A 22,139-nucleotide genomic window follows, 5' to 3' on the forward strand; every position below is an offset into this window, starting at 1 on the left:
GAAAAAAAATGAAAACAACTTAAAACCCAGTTTGACAGCCCAACTCTTTATATCAATCAAGCAAATGGCAATTAAAAAAGGGCAGGGATGGTTTCTGTTCACGCTCGTGGTGAAATATGCAGCCTATTTCCCCTAAAGATCAACACTTCCCTGTCCTGGGGAAAAGAAAATAAAAAAAAGTCAGCAAATTAATGGTACTTTGCATACATTTATTTAAAAGGATAAAAAATTTCTGCCCTGTGAGCTCCTGCCAGCAGACTTTGGCTGATGCCTGGCTGCTTTGCCTGGTGCTGCCCATGCCTCTCCCGAAGTGTGAAGAGAATCCTGCTGTAGTAATAATCACCATGGAAACTTGTCCAGTTTCAACTCTGTTACCATGGGAAAGCACCAGCACACCCCAAATGTACATTTTTCACCAGCACACAGCTGAATCCTGCTCTCTATGAGCAAATGATGTGATCACCACAGCCCAGCTACCCAGGCCCATGGGAGCAAGGCACTTCCCCATGTCCTGCAGGCACTCTGGTACTGGGATGACAGGAGATGACAGGGAGGGCAGCACCACCTGAAATTGAAATTGTCTGGGTGAAGGGTCCCAGCTTGGGGATGTGCCTGAGTCTAAGAGCATGTAAAGAACTCCTTGGATCTGGTGCTTACATAAATGGTTTGCTGGCACAGATGTTTTCTAAGATCAACAAACGTGCAAAGAGGTCGAAGAAAAAGGGAAAAAACAAAAAACCCACAAACAGAGGCTAAAAAATGTTCAAGGCAAGGAAGTGGGAAATCTAATAAATCTCTCCTGAGACCTGTAAATCCTTGAATTTGGCAGTGAGATACTACGGTGAGCACAGGACTACCTACAGAAATGCCAGCAGTTGGTAGCAGAAGCTGGTTGGGGGAAATGCTAATAATTTATCAGGCACATCTGAGTGCTTAAAAAGGATTTTTAAAAGTAAACACATGAGTCATTTATTTCCCCTTCCTGCTGCTGGCTTAAGGAGAATAAATCTGGATTTTTCCCATCTCATGAAATGTTCTGCAGAAAAGATTCACAAATATAGGGCTGGGTTTTTTTGGGGGGTTGTTTTGTTTTGTTTTGTTTACTTTTTCCATCTTTGGCTGAGACAGATTACAGAAAGGCAGAGATACCCAAGTGCTGAAAACAGGAGCAAAAATCAAATTTCTTATTCAGAAAGTGACAAGTATCAGTAAGAAAACCATTGGGCCAGAGTTGTTTTAGGGGAAAAAAAAGAAAAGTAATTGTTTATAAAAATAAAGACTATGAGGAGACAGCTCAGCAGATTAAGCTGAAAAAAATAGACATCGTCATTTCTGTTAAGGAATTAAAAAGCCATTTTCTACTGCTCTTACATAATCTCTCCCTCCCTGTTTTTCCAAATGACCATTTTGGTCTCTACAGTGCACACCAGCATCTTTGCTCCTCCAGCTGCTGCAGCACAGCTGAGTGTTCTGCACATGACACTGCCTCTTCCCAATGTTTCTGTTTGCTTGAGAAGTGCAGTGTTTTCACAGAGAATAGTGAATTCACAGAGAATGATCTGGTGGGGACAGGAAATTACCCCTTGTTCCCCTGGCAAAACCATTAAACACTGAGAAACAGAAAAATTAAGATGAAAATTATGCTGTATAAGAGACTTGAGGGATTAGCATGCTGTAGAGACCCATGGAGAAAGAGACAGATCACCGCTGAAGATGAAAGTATAAAACATAATAAAATTCCCCCATTGCTGCTTTAAAAGGCGACAGGGCTGGAGGCAGAGGAAATACCGAGATGAGAGGAAGAAGAGCTCATCTATCACCCTCAGAAACCATGGAGAAAAGCCTGTAAGCTTGGCTGGTTTTTTTCAAAGCACAATCAAATATTGTTTTCCACACTGAATCCTATATGTGCCTGGGATCTGCAAACATACATTGTTGGGAGCCAGGTCACTACCTCTGGGAGGGCCCCACTCCGTGAGGGGAAGGACACAAGAAAGGTGAAGTGCAGCCCTTGACCCAGGTTGATGGGTTTGGGGTGGGTTTTTTCCCCCCTCACCCTTCCTATGTAGAAGTGGACCTTTCTGCACTTCCAGTACGCCTGCTTCTTGAGCATGTCATCACTGCAGAAAAATAAATTAACATATATAAAAAAATATATACATACTTAAAAATATTTCCTGATCATGCCCACAGCCTGCAGTTCAGAAGTAGCTGGCTGCCAGGTACAGAGGAGTCCAGCACAACTTGATCCTGCTCCCTGTAAAGCTATTTTTAGTTTCATTTGGGAGGGAATCCCAGGGCTGCTAAACATGTGTTAGACTAAAAATCTTTTATCAAGGTCAGTAGGCAGGCAGAGAGAAAAATCCCCAAACCTCAAATGAGGAAACTGAAGATCTGAGATCAAGAGACAGACTGAAGTTGTCCAAAGGCGTTTTGTAGTTCTTGGACTCCTTTTTTATATACTATGCACATAGTGTACACCATACAAAACCCTAAATCCTCATGGAAGTGACTGAAACAAAAGTAAATTTTCAGTATTGGTACTAACAGTTATAGCTATCCTATACTTCTGTAATAAAAAATCAACCTGAAGCGTGTGCTGGGGTTTGGGGGGTTTTTTGGGTCTTTTAAAATTGCTGCTTCACTACACATAAATTATTCAGTTATCCAGTTTTTAAAATAAGTTTCATGTATCTAATATACATAAAAGAAGGTAATCTAGAGGAAGTGCCTTAAGTTTCCTCTGCCTATCATACCTCAGTCCTGGACAATCAATTTCACTTTCCCTACTTATCTATTTTATATTTAATTTGCTGTTTGTTTTAACCAAAAAGAAGCTTGGAACACTGAAACAAGCCCTACTGTAAATAACCCGAGCTTTCCCATCAGGGTGCTGATAAGAGCGAAGTTCATGGCACTATGCAATGATGTGTGTGACTGTACAGGAAATGATATCTTAGCTATACACAAATGCTTTGGAAGGGTAGTGATAACTCCAGTTTATTTTTTTATCTCCTGCTGATGGCTGTGCAAGACTTTTCTCAGGGCTGCTGTGTGCCTTCCTGTGGGGCTGCAGCACAGCTCTCCCTGCGCTCTGCCTGCTGGTCTGTACCATGGCTTGTACCTCATGTCTACACAGAACTCAAATTATAATGTGAACACCATGGGAAAGGATTAGACGCTCCCTTTGTGGGATGCCTGGCTCAGTATCTCCTGGAAAAATAGGGCTTCCCTTGAGTATAAACACAGTAACAAACAGAAAATTAAAAATCTTGACTTAATGGAGCTGCTTGGGGACAAAATTATGGTTGGATATGGACTTCAGTGTTTTCCCAAAACTCACTGCTTGATGTCACCGATCGAACCAACTACAAAGCATCTTCCATGCTACAAATTTTGGTCTCTATAGTTTCAGCCATACACAAAGGCTTTACCATAATAGAAAAAATGTATTTGAATCAAGTGAGCTTTTATATACCAAATACATGAACTTTTATACACAAATAACACACAGGTGGGCTCTCCCACATGTGGAACCCATAAATGATTTCAGCAGTGTTTGCCTCTCACATTTCCCTCTGATTCACCTTTACATTCAGGCACCTGGGACTGAGAATCCTGGCAATCCTATGTATGCTTTTAGGACTGTAATCCTCAAGCACCAAAGGGCAAAGGAGTAATCAACTCACAGCTAGTAGTGAGCTTGCCTTCCCCCCCGTGCTGCACCATTTGTGCTGCTGTTTTTGATACACCACACACGTCAGTTGGGTGCAGAGGCACCATGAGGGCCAGTGGGGCCTGTCCCCCTTCTGCTTGCAGACGGGCTGACAGTGAATGCCTCCAAGGTATGAGGCAGGCAGAGCAGAGGAGACCCACAGGATATCTCTTAAGGCGAGCTGGCCTTCGTCCTCTTGCCAGCTCACAGCTGGATGCCAAACACAGTCCTACTGCCTCTGAGAAAGGGGCTCAATGACCATTGCTTAGTCATCACAAAAAGGGAATCACTGGGCATGCACTTCTCTGTCTCCTCTAAGGGGCACCAGGGGAACATCCCAGTTTAGCTCTGCTCTCTTCTGCCTCAGTCCCTTGGCTCAAACACCCAACAACTAACTCCCTGTTAGGATTTAGGAGGCACCATTCAAAATCAATTGAGGGCAAGGAGAGAAAGGCATTGGAAAGATGGGCAGGATTCATTCTGGCACCAGTCAGAGAGAAGGGAGGACTACCCCATGGTATCACTGCCAATATGGAAGTTACACCCACAGCCTTTGCTGCCCATCCCTCTGCACATCTCCTGTTCACCATGCATGTATGCACTGCTTCATGGTACTTCTTATTGAAGTCCTGTGGAAGCACCTATGGAAGCTACACTGTGGAGAATAAGCTGAATGCTGCCAAGGAGCAATTAAAATAAGCACTTCATCAGAAAACTTCAAAAGATGCTAGAGAATAACACTCCAATGCAAATGATGCAACAGGTTTACTTTCCACTGCTGCTTTTGTGGATCCTTTCAAGAAGCAAAGCTATTTGTGTCAAGGCTCCCATCCAAACTGTTAAGCCCTGGAGAAACAAGAGAGAAATGAAATCATTACAGCAGTGCAAAATGGCACATTATAGATGGGACAGGACAATATGTATACACTGCTACAGCACACAGCATGATCATTCTCAAATGCCGCAGCCTGACTAACTGATGGTACTTCGGTCTTTTAAATGGTTCCATTGAATAAATACCATGGCCATCTGCCTATTGCACAGGCTAATCGCCTGCAAAGAGCACGTTAGAGTCATAGATTTGCTAACTGTATTGTGTTGTCAACAATTTGTAGTTAGCAATCCATTATGGGGAGAAGGGAATTCACTTTTTTCTCGTTTAAAAACAAATCAGAGCAATTGAAAAAAAATCCTATCACGGGCCTGAAATCGGTGCCTTCACTCCCAAGGGCAATATATACAAGACAGACAGTAAATGCTGTGGAAGGAATAGAACATTTTCCTCACAAATTTCATCCTGAACTGAATTTTTATACCCAAATTGAAAGCCTCACAAAACCCTCTACATTCGCAGTGGAAACTGTGACACACCCTAAGCGTAAGGGAGATGGCACTTGCTGCTGTGCTCCTGGATGCCTTTTCCCTTTTCTTTAATTCCATTCACAAACTATTTCACTAACTGGTTGTAACACTTAACTGATGGGCTCTGCTTCCAAAAGGACCACTGCTTACACAATATACACTATTACACGTAAGCCAGCATTATAAAAACAGGGCTACCTTGAAATTATTTCAGATTGATCTCACTATTCCCAAGTCTTCAATATTTCCCACATCTGCAGCATAGGTCTGTTCCTGGGGTCTTTGAACCATCATGCTTGGAGGAACCTTTCACCAAGTTTCTGAAAATAAAACCTTAACAGTCGTAGTTTAATTTTTATCATTGGTATTGTACACAAACGCCTGCACAGCATCAGCTTGCTTAGCTTCCAGTGAGCCAAACACACACTCTGAGGTGGAGACAGTGCATGGAAATCTGATGTATTAAATCTGACATGCGGAGGACAAATATAAATTTGCCAGCCATAATTACTGCTGAGTCACGTGTTAAGTGATGTCCCTTAACCCAGCTGGGGCTTCTGACTCCATGCAGCTTTTGTGCTCCCAATTTCTGTTCAAACTGGGAAGACAAGTTACTGTTTTTGTGACTGTAGAAGTACCTGTTTAAATCAGCTTTCCCCCTACACAGCTGGCTGTGTGCAAATGTCTCCCTCAAAGCATGAGGCAGTCCCTTGGGATGGGGACATCAGCAGCTGCAGCACTGTGTTGGGACTGATGTGTCAGTGCTCAGGCCTGAGCACCTACCATGGGAAGGTGCTACCTGCACAGCCCTAGGGGACTGTCTTCTCACCAGCACCTTCCCAAATCCCAAACTTCCTCCAGCAGAGATGCTCTAGCCCATCATTTTTGTGGCTTGTGGTCAACTTGGTGTCCACCAGGACACCCAGGTCCTTTCTTGCTGAGCTGCTTTCCAGGTGGGTGGCCCCTAGCATGTACTGATGCTTTTCCCCAGGTGCACGGCTTTGCACTTCTCTGTGGCAAACTTCAGGAGGCTCCTGTGAGCCCAATTCTCCCGCCTGTTGATATCCCTCTGGATGGCAGGACGACCCTCTGATGTATCAGCCACTCCTGCCAGTTTTGTGTAATCTGCAAACTTCTGCAGGTACACTGTGCCCATCATCCAGATCATTAATGAAGAGGCTGAGCAGGGTGGGACCCAGCACTGACCTCTGGAGTACACCCCTAGTCACCCAACCCAGCTGGACTTTCTGCTGCTGCGCCTGTTCCGCCAGTTTGCAATCCAGTGCCTGCTCATCCAGCCTCCCATCAGCTGTGTGTCTGTGAGGATCTTGTGGGGCATGGTGACAAAGGCCTTCCTCAATAGCACCTGCTCTACTCTCATCTACCAGGCTTCCTTATCATACAGTAGGTCAGCTTCCCACAGGGAAGGAAAACTGACAGTGGACTGCAAGTCTAAGATTGTCTAAATTAAAACTATATGAGGGAAAAACTGAACTTACTGTAGGGATCTGTCTTGCACCAGAGTTCCTGAGATTTACTATACCTTAACCTCCATGGCTTTCACACATGCTGTGCACCCATGTATTACTTTTGTAGTAGGATCAGAGGAAGAATGCAGATTCATGCTAGCAGTTTTAGGCTCAAAAAGTGAAGTGCATGATTTTCCTATGGGAAAAAATATTTTGAAGAATTTTTCTTGTCATTAAATATCCCATTTAACTGATTATTTAGTATAATTTTCAATCAAAACATAATATCCGCCAGCAAAGCAAAGAAAAATGAGCTGGTTTGAGTACACAGAGCTAAACAAAACAAACAAGAGAGCCCTTACTTTACAGTAAATTTTAAAACCCATGCATTTTGTTTTCCCAGCAATCAATATACCAATGATAACAAGAGGAAAAGGATACCAATTAAACATAATTGCCAGCCCTGCTTCCCCCAAAATCTGAAACAAAAAGCACTCAGTGTCAACCTAATAAAATATTTGTTCCTTTCCCAGTCAAGTGCTTTATTAAACAGCCCATAAAGCATCTCAGTTCTTACAAAGGATTTCCAAGTTTGATACCAATGAAATGACTTCAAAGCCTCATTGGTTCCCCAGTGGAGGTTTGTTCACTGCTCTGAGACACTTGGCTCCCTATTTTATCCTGACTCTCTCCACTGATCCCAGGCATAGATATTTTTACCACATTCACTTGATCTTCTCCAGCATCAGATGAGCTCAGTGTGGCAAAGGCTGCCATTCACTGCTCATCTCTTCTTGCTGATGTGACTGTCTTGCTCCTGGTAAGAGGGATAGGGACCTCACCATGGATGTGTTAACAGGTCTCAGCCAACAGGTTAGTGAGGTAAAGTTGAAAGTAAGTTCTTAAATTGCTATGCCACTTTTGCAGGCAGAACATCTGACTTTTCCCTGTTATACAAACATGGTTTGTCTGTCTCCCAACTAGCCACAAAAGTGAAGCTCACCAGACTAACCCCTCGATGAGTAAACAAGCTTCACCAGCTCAAACCCAGTAAATGATGTGAGATGCCACTAGTACCACACCTGCCCTGAGAGACCCAGCCCTTTAACTCACTGCAAACCCTTTCCCGTCCACTCCTTACAGCATGCTAGCTCCAGTTAAAAACCACTTTTTCTTGGTGCAGACAGGGCTGGAATAGGGTTAACCTCAGCTTTATTATGAAGCCATGGGGTTAGAATAGCAAATTCCAACACTTGTGTAACTCATCTTAAATCAACTGAAAGCCACATTTTCACACAGCCTCTCAGCGTCCTTATATAGCCTGGCTTAAATAAATAAATAATGAGAAGAAAAGAAAAACCAAGTGAAAAACTGAACCTTCCAGCTCACAGATCCATTCTGGTGACATATGAACACTCTTGCCTAAGAACTTAGGTAAGGACATGCAGGTGTGTGACACCCACACATGTGTGTGATACCCAGCTTGCCACCTTGGGCTGAAAGGGATAAACCCTTTCTGCTGCCCATGCTTTGCCCTTCCCCACTAGCATGAGTAACCAAATGCTCCATCAGCTTGCCACTTCAAAATCAAGTTTATGCTCATAGTTTCAGATTTATTAGACTGACTCTCCTTCTCTCCCTCCCCATCACTTTTATAAGCCAAGCTCAACATTTCATCAGCTACACAATGGCACTAATCCTCAGCAGAAAGTATGCACACAGCAGATTTCAAGCACTCATGCACCACCCTATCTCGTAATGTATGGATGGAAAAAACTTTCAAGAAAAGGCCCCTTATTTTCATCCTTGCAAAATTTTTAACCACTGCAAGAATTTTTTTAATAAGAGACAGAAAAATATAAGACTCCTGTGACATGATTAAAAAAATGCAGCATTTTTTCTTTGAATCTCACATCATTTTACATGTGCTTTCCCCACAGCATTTGTACCAGGTGTTTCCTGGTTTGACTTTGAGGGGAAGAGAATTGACCTCTTCTCTCCACCATGCCATGATGCATGAGATGTCAGATGAATTCTGACTGAATTCTAAATAACACCAGCATGAGATGCAGCACGATGGCACTGATGGATGCAACAAGAACACTTCAAAACTTCTCAACAATGACCAGTTTTGTCCTCCTAGAAGCCTCTAGACTGAAATGGGAAATATGCCTCTGACAGATGGATCTGACCACAAGCAGTATGCAAAGAACAGAAAATACTGAAAAATATATGTCATGTTGCATCTCAGTGTTACTGAGGCTACCACTGCTCAGTCAACCAGTCCAGGTTATCACAGAATCATAAAATAGACTGAGCTCAGGAGGACCCATTAGGATCATTGAGTCCAGCTCCCAGCCCTGCACAGAACACCCTAAGGCCCACCCCATGTGCCTGAGAGCATTGTCCAGATGCTTCTCGAACACACCCCGATAATCCCCTCCCTTGCCCAGCTGGCACTGCTTTGCCTGATGCCCCCCAAGACACAGCTGACCCTCCTGGCTGCCAGGGCACTGCTGGCTCATGTTCAACTTGGCATCGACCAGGGCCCCCAGGGCCCTTTCTGTGGCACTGCTCTCCAGCCTCTTGTTCCCCAGTCTATGCACAGAGCCAGGGTTGTCCTGTTCTCGGTGCAGAATCTGGCACCTGCTCTTGTTAAACTTCATATGGTTGGTGATTGCCCATCTCTCTAATTTGTTGAAGTCTCTCTGCAATTACAGATTGCAGTAAATTGCATTTCTGTAGTGCCTAGAAATGTCCCACATGCACACACATACAAGCAAAGCACTTCTGTCGTGCCATTTTCCCTCATCCACTTGACTGAGGTCTCATGGACAGCAGTCACTTTGGCACATGATTAGCACGAAGCACAGACCTCAGCTTGGATTCCAGTTACCACTGCAATCACTCGAGAGGATGAGTGGACACACATCCAAGCACACCCTCACTAAGGCGGCACAGGCTGCCTTTCCTTTCAGAGTAGCTGCTGGCCACTCCTTGTGGGTGCATTCCTCCAGTGTGCCTTCTCCTCTCTCTTCATCCGGTTTCTCTGCTGCCAGAGCATTTCTAGCCAGCCTAATGTTGTCTGAATTTTACTAATTCGATGCTCTATGAACAAAGATCTTCTAGCCAGTTCAACATAGTCTTCTTCAGCTCCTTTGGTATCTGAGCTTGGACCGACACACTGCTCTCAATGCATGCAGTGCATTGAGACTATTCCAAACTATGCCAAAGCTACAAAAAAAGTAGTAATGTTCTTTGTCATCAGGGGTCCAAACTCAGACTACTCAGGGGAAAAAGGCTGTATTTCAGGAAATGCAGGCAGGGCAACCAGTGCTGTAAAAACAGCACTGCTATTGCAGTAAATGGCATTTTCCTGATTCTGTGAACAAGTCAACATGAACATATTTTGCAGATCCTTATTGCAAGAGGAAACAAGGTCAGTCTTGCCCATACTTTTCCATCAAACCTTTGGAGAGAACATACATCATGATGAGTGCACTATACCAAATTTTGTTATTATCATCTCCCCTACCTTAATGATGGCTGCATGGTTCCAGAAAAGAAGCACACTGCCATAGGATATAGAGCCCCTGACATATTTACTGCAGCATTTTTCACCAGTAATTTCCACTGCAATGTGTGCTATTACGTGTTCAGAAAAACTTAGGGAAACTGCAGGATGCATAACGACAATTACATCTTTCCCAGATGAGACTACTACGTTAATGGATCGGCGTCATCCATCACCATAGATCGTAAGTCCTCTGGGGAACGTCACCAGCCCACTCCAATAAATCTGACTGGGAGATTTCATATTTGGCTGTTCAGCTCAGCCTCAGGAAGCAGTCTAGCAATGCAGTCCACAGCATGACTGTGGCTCAGCTCTCCTGGTGAGGTGATGTTACTCTATGGCAATGAAGCTCTGGATGTAAGAGGTCCTGCACTCCAGCATGCAAGGGCACACAGGGCTGCAGTCTGGCATTAATTCCTCACATAGTCAGTTCTTCAAAGAACTGAACTTTGGTATACACGGATTGTAGATAGTGAAGGAGGAAAGTTGACTGCGTAGCTTCATTCCTTTACCACCAACAACAAAGAAAATTAAATAAAAAATAAAGAAGAATAAAACTAACAGTGAAAAAACCTCAAACAGACCTGCCAACAAGCTGGTGAAGTTCTGAAGTAATTTTTTTTTCTGTCAATCTTCTTGATTCTTCAGGCCACCTCAGCAGACAGAGTAGATTGTCTGCCATGAAAATGTAAGGTGATGCTCTATTAGGGAAGAACATGGTACTCACAGGCTCTTCCTTTAGGAAAGTCAAACAAATAACACACAAATAAAAACCTCCATGGCTGTACCATGTCCTACCTTATCCTTGTAATAACAAGAGGACAGGGCCTGAGGCTGCTTCCCCTTGTTTCCTGCACTAATGCAAATACAGCTGCACTCTTAAGAGCAGGCTGGGGGGAAGGTCAGCCCCACAGAAGCCCTTTTGAGAAGCAGCTCGGAGTAAGGGGGTCTGAGGGCACTTTTGTCTCTCATGTTTTGTGTATATCCTGTTTCAGACAATGGTACATTTTCCTGATCCATTTTTCATGTAGCTGGAGCTAAGAGTTTTCTTGTATTGTATGGAGTGGGGAATGCCACAGCATTGCTGCTCCCAATGGCTTAACCATTTTGAGTCCTCTCTTCCCCGAGTCACCAGCTTTTCCCACTGACCCCACCCCACTCTGGATCAATGTCACAGGCAATGCGCGTCGTCCTTCTTCCTCAGCCTGGGTACACAATGAGGTGGCGCCAATGCCAATGCCTATTCCCACTAGGATAGGGCCACTACCAAACATACCCTTGGAAATGGGGACAGCCTTGGGGTGCCACCTGTGCCTGTTCAACCCTCCCTGTCCCCAGCTGCCAGACCTTAATCAACCCGTCCCCAGGGTGAGTGACCCCCTCCCCTGTCTCGTTGTGGGTGCGCTGGGTATGGCAAAGGGAACAGGGATGGACACTGAGGGCTTGAGCTACTGCAGCTCCTGCAGCTCCAAGTACCTGACAGAAGCACAACAGAGCCTGGGAGATTAGCAAACAAGAAGGAAGTAGTTTAAATTACATAGTAACTTTAGGGAATAAAAACTGTCTATAGCCTGTGCAAGTTGTGAGAAATGGAGGAGCACATGCTCCTCTTGCCTCAGGCAAATGCTTATGTTGGTAGCAAGCTTGGCTATGAATATGACACCATTGCAGATAGAAACAAGAGCACCTAAGATGTACAAAATATTCTGTATTTTCTTGGTGGGGTGTTAAACAACTGTGTTCATTGAAGAGGCTGCTTTTGGCAAAAGGGATGGGCAGATACCACCTTCAAAAGCTCTCCCTCATCCCTTTCAGTGGGACAGTCAGCATCTGGTCTCTGCACCTGCCCCATGCTCAAGAGGTGAAGTTGTTTCTGACCAGAAGGGCTGCTGTACCTTTCAGGTCTTCTGCATGGAAAATGTGGTTCTGTCCCACACTACCCCAAGATATGGCTCCAGCTGGGCTGTTCTATCTAGGCACCCCACAGGCAGGGATAGGTGGTCTGTGAGGTACCGAAGCAGTGTGTGCCAGGCCACTGCACTCCCAGGGGCTGCTGCTGGCCTGCCTTTGCCCAGGATGGTGGCTGAGGGAAACCAGAGGCGTCTGCAATATGAGATGCACAGCAGGAACAAGTTGCACCACTACAGGGCTTGAAAAAGAAGCCCTGAGAGCCAAGGCAGCAACCAAGAAAAACCTCTGTTTTTACTGCCTGTCAGTGGACATGCTCACGTGCCAAACTGTCGGTCGAGCTGGGTAAACATCTTGGCAGCACAAACCAAACTAGAGGAGACAGCTGTCCCCTGGTGAGCACAAACCCTTTACGACCTCAACTGAATCCTCCCTGAAAAGGTGCCATGGTCCATAGTTCAAAAAGCCAAGCAGACAGCTGCTGGCCATGGCTGCATTGGGGAGGGTGGCCACCAGGGCACATACAGCAACCATAAATTCTGTCAAGGTGTGCTCCACAACAAGAAGGCACCAGAGCTGCCCTGAACTCAGCATCCACAGTTCTCCCCATGGGGAGGACAGGTCAGGCTGCAACAACCAACGTGCATTTCCATGGCTGGCTGATGCAACTGGAAGGGCCATCTTTCCCAGAACACACACTTTGTGTGTGTTCTGGGAACAAACTGGTTAACTCCAGTCATCTTGAGGGATGGCAGCCCTTGGATGGACCTCACTGGTGAGGTCAGTGCCAGCACCCACCGCTTCACATGGAATGCAGCCACGGTGAATGCATCCCAGTGCACACTCATCTTGCCACCCCCAGGCATCTTCCATGTCCAGTGGAAAGGCTCCCCCAGAATGCTGCAAAAGCATGAAGAATCAATAAAATACATTGTCTTTTTATCTGACAATAGCAATTTTACAGTTCAATGCTAACCACAGTAAGCAGGAGAGCATACTGCTACCAAAAATAAAGGAGAGGCGTGGGTCTTTGAAGATCCCAAAACACCCAGTACAATTAACACCCGTAAACCCTGCACAGTCCTTACAGTGATTAAGGACAATTCAGACCCTGCTCTGGGTGAAGGTCTCCCCAGGACCCAGCTGCCAGCACATGTTTGGGTTTAGCTGTCTAAACAGACACTGAGGGATTAGGTCTCTGTGCATCTTCAACGCTAATTAAAGGTTATTTATTGTCCAATTTTTCCCAATAGTGTATATTTCTTCTTTGTGTAAACACAACCGACGCCAATGTCTAAAAAAACCCACAGAACCAAAAGTGGTCGAAAGGTCTGCATTTTACCAAGTTATGGGGTGCGAGGACACCCCACAGGCTGTCCCGCCGGCGCCTGGCTCTCCCGATCCAGCAGCCACAGGCACGGGTGCTTGCCACCACACAGAGCTGAGTCTGAACACTCCTGAGTTCCATCAACTCCTTCCATGCTGTTCATGACTTGGACAGTAGTTACCAGGAGAAGTTCTGGTCACATTTGCTCCTGGAGCAACAGTGTTTACATTCAGTCAGATCTGAACAAGGTAGCTGGAGCACACTCCAACAGCAGTGTGAAGTTGGTACCAGAGCATCCTGGACAGCATTTGTCACACACTGACACACAAAATGTGCATCTGGAACAAGGGACAGCATCCCCTTATTTCATCAACCAATTTTTAGGACCCTAGAAAGGGCTTACCCATACAACCTTTGGCAACATCCTTGATACAGCCCATGAAGTACAACTCTCTTCTCCAGACCTTGGCTTTGCGTGGCTGGTGGGCACCAGCTGGGTTTGGCTGGCGCTAGAGCCCAGACTTTACACCAAAAAGCCACTGAAGCTGCAGACTCAGGCACTGAGGAAAACAGAAATGCAACCTTATCTTGGTTGCCTATATGGTCCTGACAGTATGGCTACATTATGATACATTCTTAAAGACAGTTATCTCCTCTGTTTTAAAAGGTCTTGTTATGATGCAAAGGGCCATCTGCAAATGGAAAAAACAATTTTTTTATAGGCCTCTTTGTGACTTTTAAGTTTGTGACTCCAAACTAAGCAACACTTATTTCACACAGATTTGTACAAGTAATATGAAAAATTTAAACTGGTCTATGAATCTGCTATTAAAGATATAATGCTACTTGCTACCCTTGTAAATATATAGAACTATTTTAGTCTTTCTCTTGCTGTGTCTTACAAAGGCAACACACTGTATTTCCAGTAGTTGCATTTTAAATGTGTTTATCCGGGTCACTGCTACTTACAGCATAAGAAGATTTAGTGAAGCCAGTTTAGAATCAGTCTAGTGCAAAGGAAAAAAATTCTTTAATTAAAACTGAAAGAATTATATTGTTTGGATCGTAAAGATCTCAACATTATCAAATTAAAGTCTTTGGACTGATTCAAGAAGAAAATAGACCTATAGGCAATTTCATTCAAAAAGCACTTAGGCTTTTGGGGACTTCTGGACTCATCACAAATTATTTCATGTAACTGGCAATTTCAGGTAGAGAAAAGAAAACCACGAGCATTACAACATTAGGATTTTCTTTAATTGTATGACGTAAAATCAAGAATAATGAAGTGATTCCTGATTGTGGCGGTCTGTCTGGCTCACTTGGAGCACTGCTGGTGTGCATGCCAGCTCGACATGAGAGGCCACACTTCTGTCTGCACAGTGGCCGTCACAGAAGACGGGAGAAAAGACAACCTGTTTTGATGGCATTGCTCCCAGATCCTTCCACTACGACAAATAATCTGCAAAGAGAGAAAGCAGGGAGGGACGTTCACAAGCCAGAAGTGGCACAAGGCTCTGTGCATTTCCAATGGTCCTAGCTTTCCACTGTCTTGGAAGACACCCTAAGGAAGGTGTTGGTCAGGATAGGCAAAGCTGCCACTCACGTAGGAAATGACGTGGGAGGCTGAATGGCCTGAATGGCTGAGCACATCTGTGTGATGCAAGGCAACATCCCGCAGCATCACGCTGCCCGTCAGTGACAGGGAAGTGACTCAGAAGACAAGAGCACTTGAAAGGTTCATGGAATACTGGTTTATTTTAGCTGAAGCCTGTTTGCCACAGAACAGGGATGACTGCAAGCAGAAAGCATCCACTTCACATCCTGTGGCTGCTACTGGAGTGGTTCATCCTGGAGGAACAAAAGCCTTCCCCCTCTTTTCCATTTCTTCTGGTCAGGGGACGAGGGCAGGCTGGGAGATAACCATCACTGCTGCTGCTGAACCGCAGCCAGAGGACACCTGACATTGCACGGAATGGGATGAGAAGTTCAGCACCTGCCCCAACCTGCCCCATGGTCTGCACGACAAAGTTGAACAACCGCCCATCCATCAGTAGGCTACTGGTGTGACAGAAACATGAGGTTACAGCAGCTGCATCACTCTGATCCTCAGTTAATTATTCCCCATATCCAAACAGCAGCAACACAGGGAGGAAAGGAACAATCATGTAGTCAGCAGTTTGATCCTGTTATCAACAGGATGCTAACAGAGGGAAATAACTAAGTATAAAACATTTCTTGTGTCAGAAGCAGGTAGGAAGGGTGATGGATTTTCTTCAGACTATTGAAGGCAAAAAAAGGAAAATACATATTTCTCAAAACCCCAAAGTTTTTATTTAGTTTGTTTCAATCAGGGCCAATTTTTACCAGGTTTTTGGGAGTTGATTTTTGTTTGGTTTTTTTTTTTCAGTTCCTTCAATCTATTCCTTGTTGACAGACAACACACCAGTTATTCACTGGATCTGGTGATCTACAGCTTCCGTTTTTGGGGTTCCCATGTGACTGCAAGAGGGTAGTTTCTGGCACTTCAAGTCCGGCTGCAGCTGAAGTCATCTCACAGTCAGCAGGGCCAGCTACAGATCAAGACTCCAAAGGAGTAAAAAGCTTAATATCTAGCCCCCTAGTAAGAGAGGATTTATTTTATCATATTGTTTTTTAGAGATTTATCACTTCCTTTACCTTCCTCCATACGCACAGTGAAGAAAATCTGTTTTAAACATGTGACAGGCATTATTTCCATTAGAGGGTCAATTTAGGGGATAAATGAAGAAAAAAGGGAGCTATTATTGACCCAGAGACAATCATTGTGCTGATGAGTGAGCACTAGCATCTGAATGTAAGTGTTTTTCAGCCTATTTAACAGATCAGGTTGACACACCATTCTCCAGATGATCTCAGAGCACTGGAATTCCTTTCCTTAAAAATAGGGCTATAAGAAGTAATTAAATGCTGTATTTGGGTTTGTGCAAGTGGGAATAACCACTTTCTCCACAAGTGCCTTGGAAGTCAGCTGCTGGTCCTTATGGAACAACACATTTGCCTCTAACATCAGGTCCTGCAGGTTGTGAAGCCCTACATCAGCTCGGTGAAATTCTGGTGCAACAGCATCAGAAAGCTGTATTGAATCAACCCCAGAGATGCAGATACCTTTGAAAGTAGGTCAGACACCAATCCTGTGGAGACCAGAGCGTGCCCCAAAAACATAAAGCAGGGAGCAAAGAGAGAAGGAAGTATGCAGAGTTCTGACATCTGTATCACAGAACTGTGGGGACCTCTGAGTTGTCTCCAGATCAAAGGACCACTTGATAGCAGTCACCAAACACCTTCTAGCAGAACACCACCACTCATCTCAAACTTCACTCATCCTCCCAGGAAAGGCCACTATGCTGAAATAGTGGCCTTCATGATTTATTCCTAGGACTAGCTGCAATGGAAGGAAGTGGTAGCACATGGAAATGTGGCATCAGCAGAGAGTTTGGGGAATGCAATTCTGGGGATGCACATGGTGCTGCTGTGAAAAGTGGAGATGGTGCAGCATACAAGACAGAATTTTGGGTATTAAAAAACCAACCAAACAGAAAACCCAAACAAACAACCCCCCTCCTGGCCCCCTCCCCCCCCCCCCCCCCCCCGACAAAAATATGTAGGGAAAATGAAGAGGTGAATGGAAGAAGTAAACCTAGAGCTGCTAACCCAAGGGAAAAGATGAATGAAGCTGCAGAGAACACTAGAAGTGGAAGTGGTGGAAAACTGAATTTATTAGGGAAGATACAGAAAGTAGGGAAAATAAAGAGCTGCTGTGCAGTACCCTTATCTTGCAGAAATTAGACTCCTTGAGGGATGTCTACTGTGTTTCTAAAAGAGTTGGATGAAAAATCCTTCTGAACACAATGGAGGAAGTGATCTGTTTTCATAATTCTGAAAGCTGGAGAATACGCTTGTCTTGATCATACCACAGAAAGCCAGATCATGTAATCAGGTGTACTTGGGCAAACCATGCTCTCTTACAGGCCTCCAAGGGCTTTCCATAATCCAGCTGTGAAGGTCTGATTTGGACTGAATGCTCAAACGAAGTGACTGGCAAGCAGTGGAGTCCCAGGGCATCTCCACAGTGTGAGCTGCAAAACTGTTCTCAGCTAAAATTGCAGGAGCTGCATTTGTGCAGAATGAAAATATATTGAGAACAATGTTTAGGGCTCTTAAAAAATTTTTACTTTCTGCCTGCAGTCAATCCTATACACATATCCTCCTGCAGTTTGCTTTCTAGGAGGGAAGAATATTACACTGAAGCCATTCTTAAGCAATAGTATTTCTTGTGATGACCAAAAATCAACTTTAAATTTATGTTGTCTCTTACTAAGTCATCAAGAAATTTCTTGCCTTGAAGCCACAGATTCCTGTAGTCTGCTTGGACCCACTTTGTGCTTCAAATTCTCAAACAGCCACAATAATGAAGACTATTACAAAATGTGTGTTATGCTGCAGCCAGTAAACATCACAAAGAGCATCCTGAGATTTACGACACAAAGCTGTAAGATTTTACAGCCTTCAACCTGAGAAATAAAGTAACAGGGAATAGAGCCTGAAAAACAAACAAAATATATTTCCAAGTCAAAGCACAAAAGAACATGAAAGACCCAAAGAAGAGTCAATACAGAATTTCAATTTCATCATTTTAATTTAATAAAATTCTTTGGATAGTGTTGCTGGCTCAATACAAGTATAGAAATTGTAATGGCAAATACTGTACAGTGATTCATGGACTGAAAACTTGTCTGATTTCATTATGCTGGTAAATGTAACACTGCAGACACCTTCTCTTGAAAAGCTATTTCTAAATTGCTACATCAATATTAAGACAATAAGAATTGATATTTACCTTTACAGGAACAGCATGTATCTATATGTCCACATGGGCACATACACACAAACTTATATTTTTAACATTTCTCCATTTTTTGGATCACAGGAATACATGCTACAGGAGCTGCTGACTTATCCCAAACGAACCTGTGCAGTTGTAAGGTGCCCAATCCAGGACATTTTCACTGGTTGTACCCTTTTCTCCCGCTAAAGTAATTCAAACAGAAGTACCCAGCAGAAGTTCAGTTGAATCATTTGTTATCCCAGAACCTGGAGGTGTAACTTCACCTTCAGTTTACGATGACATAATTGATGGATAAATCAGTGAAGCCCTAAGATACGCAGTATCTATTAACACTTATGTTAACTCTATTTATATTTTTCAGCTGGAATAGAGCATGGTAAATAATTTTAAACTAAACTTTGCCTTTCGCTCATGGTTTTCCAACAGAAGTACAAAGTAGTGCATTAAGGCGGATTTCAGGCGCAAGAGCCCACATGCCATTGTTGACAATATCTGTGGGACAGGAGGCTGACAAGAAAGCAAAGGACGTGAGACAGCACCAGTGAAGGAGAGAGAGGCAGAAGTGAGGAAGCAATGTGGCCAGAGAGGGATAAGGAGGTCCCTCTACAAAGTGGAGCCCAGTGTCCCTGCTGACCCCTGCCTTGAATGCTCACACAACCCAAGGGTCACACAGCCCAAGGGTCACACAACCCAAGGGTCACACAACCCAAGGGTCACACAGCCCACGGCTCACACAGCCCACGGCTCACACAGCCCAAGGGTCACACAGCCCATGGCTCACACAGCCAATGGCTCACACAGCCCAAGGGTCACACAGCCCACGGCTCACACAGCCCAAGGGTCACACAGCCCACAGCTCACACAGCCCAAGGGTCACACAGCCCAAGGGTCACACAGCCCACGGCTCACACAGCCCAAGGGTCACACAGCCCAAGGGTCACACAGCCCATGGGTCACACAGCCCAAGGGTCACACAGCCCACGGCTCACACAGCCCAAGGGTCACACAGCCCAAGGGTCACACAGCCCACAGCTCACACAGCCCAAGGGTCACACAACCCAAGGGTCACACAGCCCACAGCTCACACAGCCCACGGCTCACACAGCCCAAGGGTCACACAGCCCATGGCTCACACAGCCCAAGGGTCACACAGCCCAAGGGTCACACAGCCCAAGGGACACACAGCCCAAGGGTCACACAGCCCATGGCTCACACAACCCAAGGGTCACACAACCCAAGGGTCACACAGCCCAAGGGTCACACAGCCCATGGGTCACACAGCCCAAGGGTCACACAGCCCACGGCTCACACAGCCCAAGGGTCACACAGCCCATGGCTCACACAGCCCACGGCTCACACAGCCCAAGGGTCACACAGCCCAAGGGACACACAGCCCAAGGGTCACACAGCCCAAGGGTCACACAGCCCACGGCTCACACAGCCCAAGGGTCACACAGCCCAAGGGTCACACAGCCCACAGCTCACACAGCCCAAGGGTCACACAACCCAAGGGTCACACAGCCCACAGCTCACACAGCCCACGGCTCACACAGCCCAAGGGTCACACAGCCCATGGCTCACACAGCCCAAGGGTCACACAGCCCAAGGGTCACACAGCCCAAGGGACACACAGCCCAAGGGTCACACAGCCCATGGCTCACACAGCCCAAGGGTCACACAGCCCAAGGGTCACACAGCCCATGGCTCACACAACCCAAGGGTCACACAGCCCAAGGGTCACACAGCCCAAGGGACACACAGCCCAAGGGTCACACAGCCCATGGCTCACACAACCCAAGGGTCACACAACCCAAGGGTCACACAGCCCAAGGGTCACACAGCCCATGGCTCACACAGCCCAAGGGTCACACAGCCCACGGCTCACACAACCCAAGGGTCACACAGCCCATGGGTCACACAGCCCACGGCTCACACAACCCAAGGGTCACACAACCCAAGGGTCACACAGCCCAAGGGTCACACAACCCAAGGGTCACACAGCCCATGGGTCACACAGCCCATGGGTCACACAGCCCAAGGGTCACACAGCCCAAGGGTCACACAGCCCACGGCTCACACAACCCAAGGGTCACACAGCCCAAGGCTCACACAGCCCATGGGTCACACAGCCCAAGGGTCACACAGCCCAAGGGTCACACAACCCAAGGGTCACACAGCCCACGGCTCACACAACCCAAGGGTCACACAGCCCAAGGGTCACACAGCCCATACCCCCAGCCCTCAGGGCAGCAACCCTCCAGAGGAGGCATCTGAAAAGGGACTCCAAAGGGAGAGGAAAACAGGGACGGCAACTGAAGCTCCAAGGACATGGATCTGTCCTCTGCAGCAACTGGGAGAGTGAGGGCACGTCCAGCCCTCATAAATAAACCAGGCCACATCCCCATCTCTGCTCACCATTGCAGGAGCCCAGAGGGTGATCCTTTGCCTTGTTCCCCTCGATCACTGTCACAAGGAACAACTACTGGCACTTATCAGCAGAGACATCTCTGAGAAGGAGTGACTTCAGGACACAGTGTCCTTCCCCGGTCCCTTGAACCCTTGAGACAATTTACAATGCTGTCACTTGTACATATTCCCTCCTCATCTACACAGTTCTTGGCTCTAAATTTAACATTTTGCTTTCTAAACAAAAGTCCGTAAGAGTACTCACAAGACCTTGATGATAAGCCCTTTTATTGATATTCCAGTTCACTTTTCAAAATATTTGCAGATTATAGGATAAATGATGATTGTTTTTATCCCCATTTCAGGAGATAATGGTTGGGTAACTTACGATATTCAGATGAAAATTTATTGGTTAGCACTGGGAAAACCAAATCCTTCCCAAAATTAGCCTTTGACCCAGTTAGTCTTTCATAAACAAGTAATGATTTAAAAAATCCTCATCAGATAAGATGTTTGCAGCTGCAGCATCAACTTGCATAAATGTTAGAAGGTGTAAGCATAACAAAGCTACATCAGCCATAATTTACAGCCCCAAGACTGAGGATGAAAAACTATGGAAAACTTCCCTAATGAAATGTCAAAGCCAACTAACTTCACTACAGCTAAACCGCAAATCTTGATGACAGCGCAGATTACCCAGCCTGCTAAACTGACAAGTGCCCAAGGAAGCTCTTCTCCCAAGGATTACACCTCCATTTCTGTTTGCCTTCTTCTGAGTTATGTGGAAGAGCCCCAGAGGAAACAAGTTTCAGCTCATCTATTTCCTTCTGAGGGCTTTCATTACACTACCCAGTCTTAAAGCATCAAGCAACAACCATACATATACACACAGGGAGACAAGAGTCCCAAATATTGACATTACTGTGCAATAGGCCAGTCACCCGCAGATGCCAGGCAGAAAGCTGCTGACAGATGCTGCAGCATAAACCTCCTAAGAACCTTCAGGTTTGACAACAAAATCCTCTGTTCCCTGTTCACGATGTCCTGATGCTTGGATCTAAATAACGCCCAATATGAGAGATTTATTTTTTTCTCACACTGGCTATCTATAGAAAATCCTTTTTTGTAAGTCTCTGTTGTGCAGCTTCTGAATGTCAGGCCCTGCAAATCAAAACATTTTATTGTAATTTCATATTGTTTACTTTTGCGAGGCAGGATCTTGGCAAAGATGAGTGTTTCCTCCAGGGACAAGGAGGATGGGGCTGGGAGGAGGGGAGGACAGACGGATGGAAAGGAGGCATTTTAATGCAGACTTCCTTACTGTCTGCTTTAATAGGGACCTGGCTGAAATACAAAGGAAGAGGTAAGTAAGAAGACCTTGACTACAAATGTAGAGATGCCAGAGAATGGGTGTGAGGATGCCCCAGACCAGCCTACACAGGCAGTGACAGCAGATCAGGGAAGCAGGGCAGCACCAGGGAAACACTGCC

At 45.5% G+C, this 22,139-nt stretch overlaps 2 protein-coding genes across 2 annotated transcripts in view; one reads left to right on the forward strand and one right to left on the reverse strand.

Annotated features, from left to right (window-relative positions):
- Positions 1-13,268, forward strand: part of SCML2 (Scm polycomb group protein like 2) — a 98,340-nt gene extending 85,072 nt beyond the window's left edge. The window contains exon 16 of the mRNA XM_068179968.1: positions 10,258-13,268. The gene's annotated coding sequence lies outside the window, so the exon portion shown is untranslated. The remainder of the gene's footprint in view (positions 1-10,257) is intronic.
- The window catches only part of RAI2 (retinoic acid induced 2), a 44,857-nt gene that overhangs the window by 2,810 nt on the left and 19,908 nt on the right, over positions 1-22,139 (reverse strand). The gene's annotated exons all lie outside the window — the stretch shown is intronic.

Source organism: Anomalospiza imberbis, chromosome 2 (assembly GCF_031753505.1).
Source record: "Anomalospiza imberbis isolate Cuckoo-Finch-1a 21T00152 chromosome 2, ASM3175350v1, whole genome shotgun sequence".
Classification (NCBI taxonomy): Eukaryota; Metazoa; Chordata; class Aves; order Passeriformes; family Viduidae; genus Anomalospiza; species Anomalospiza imberbis.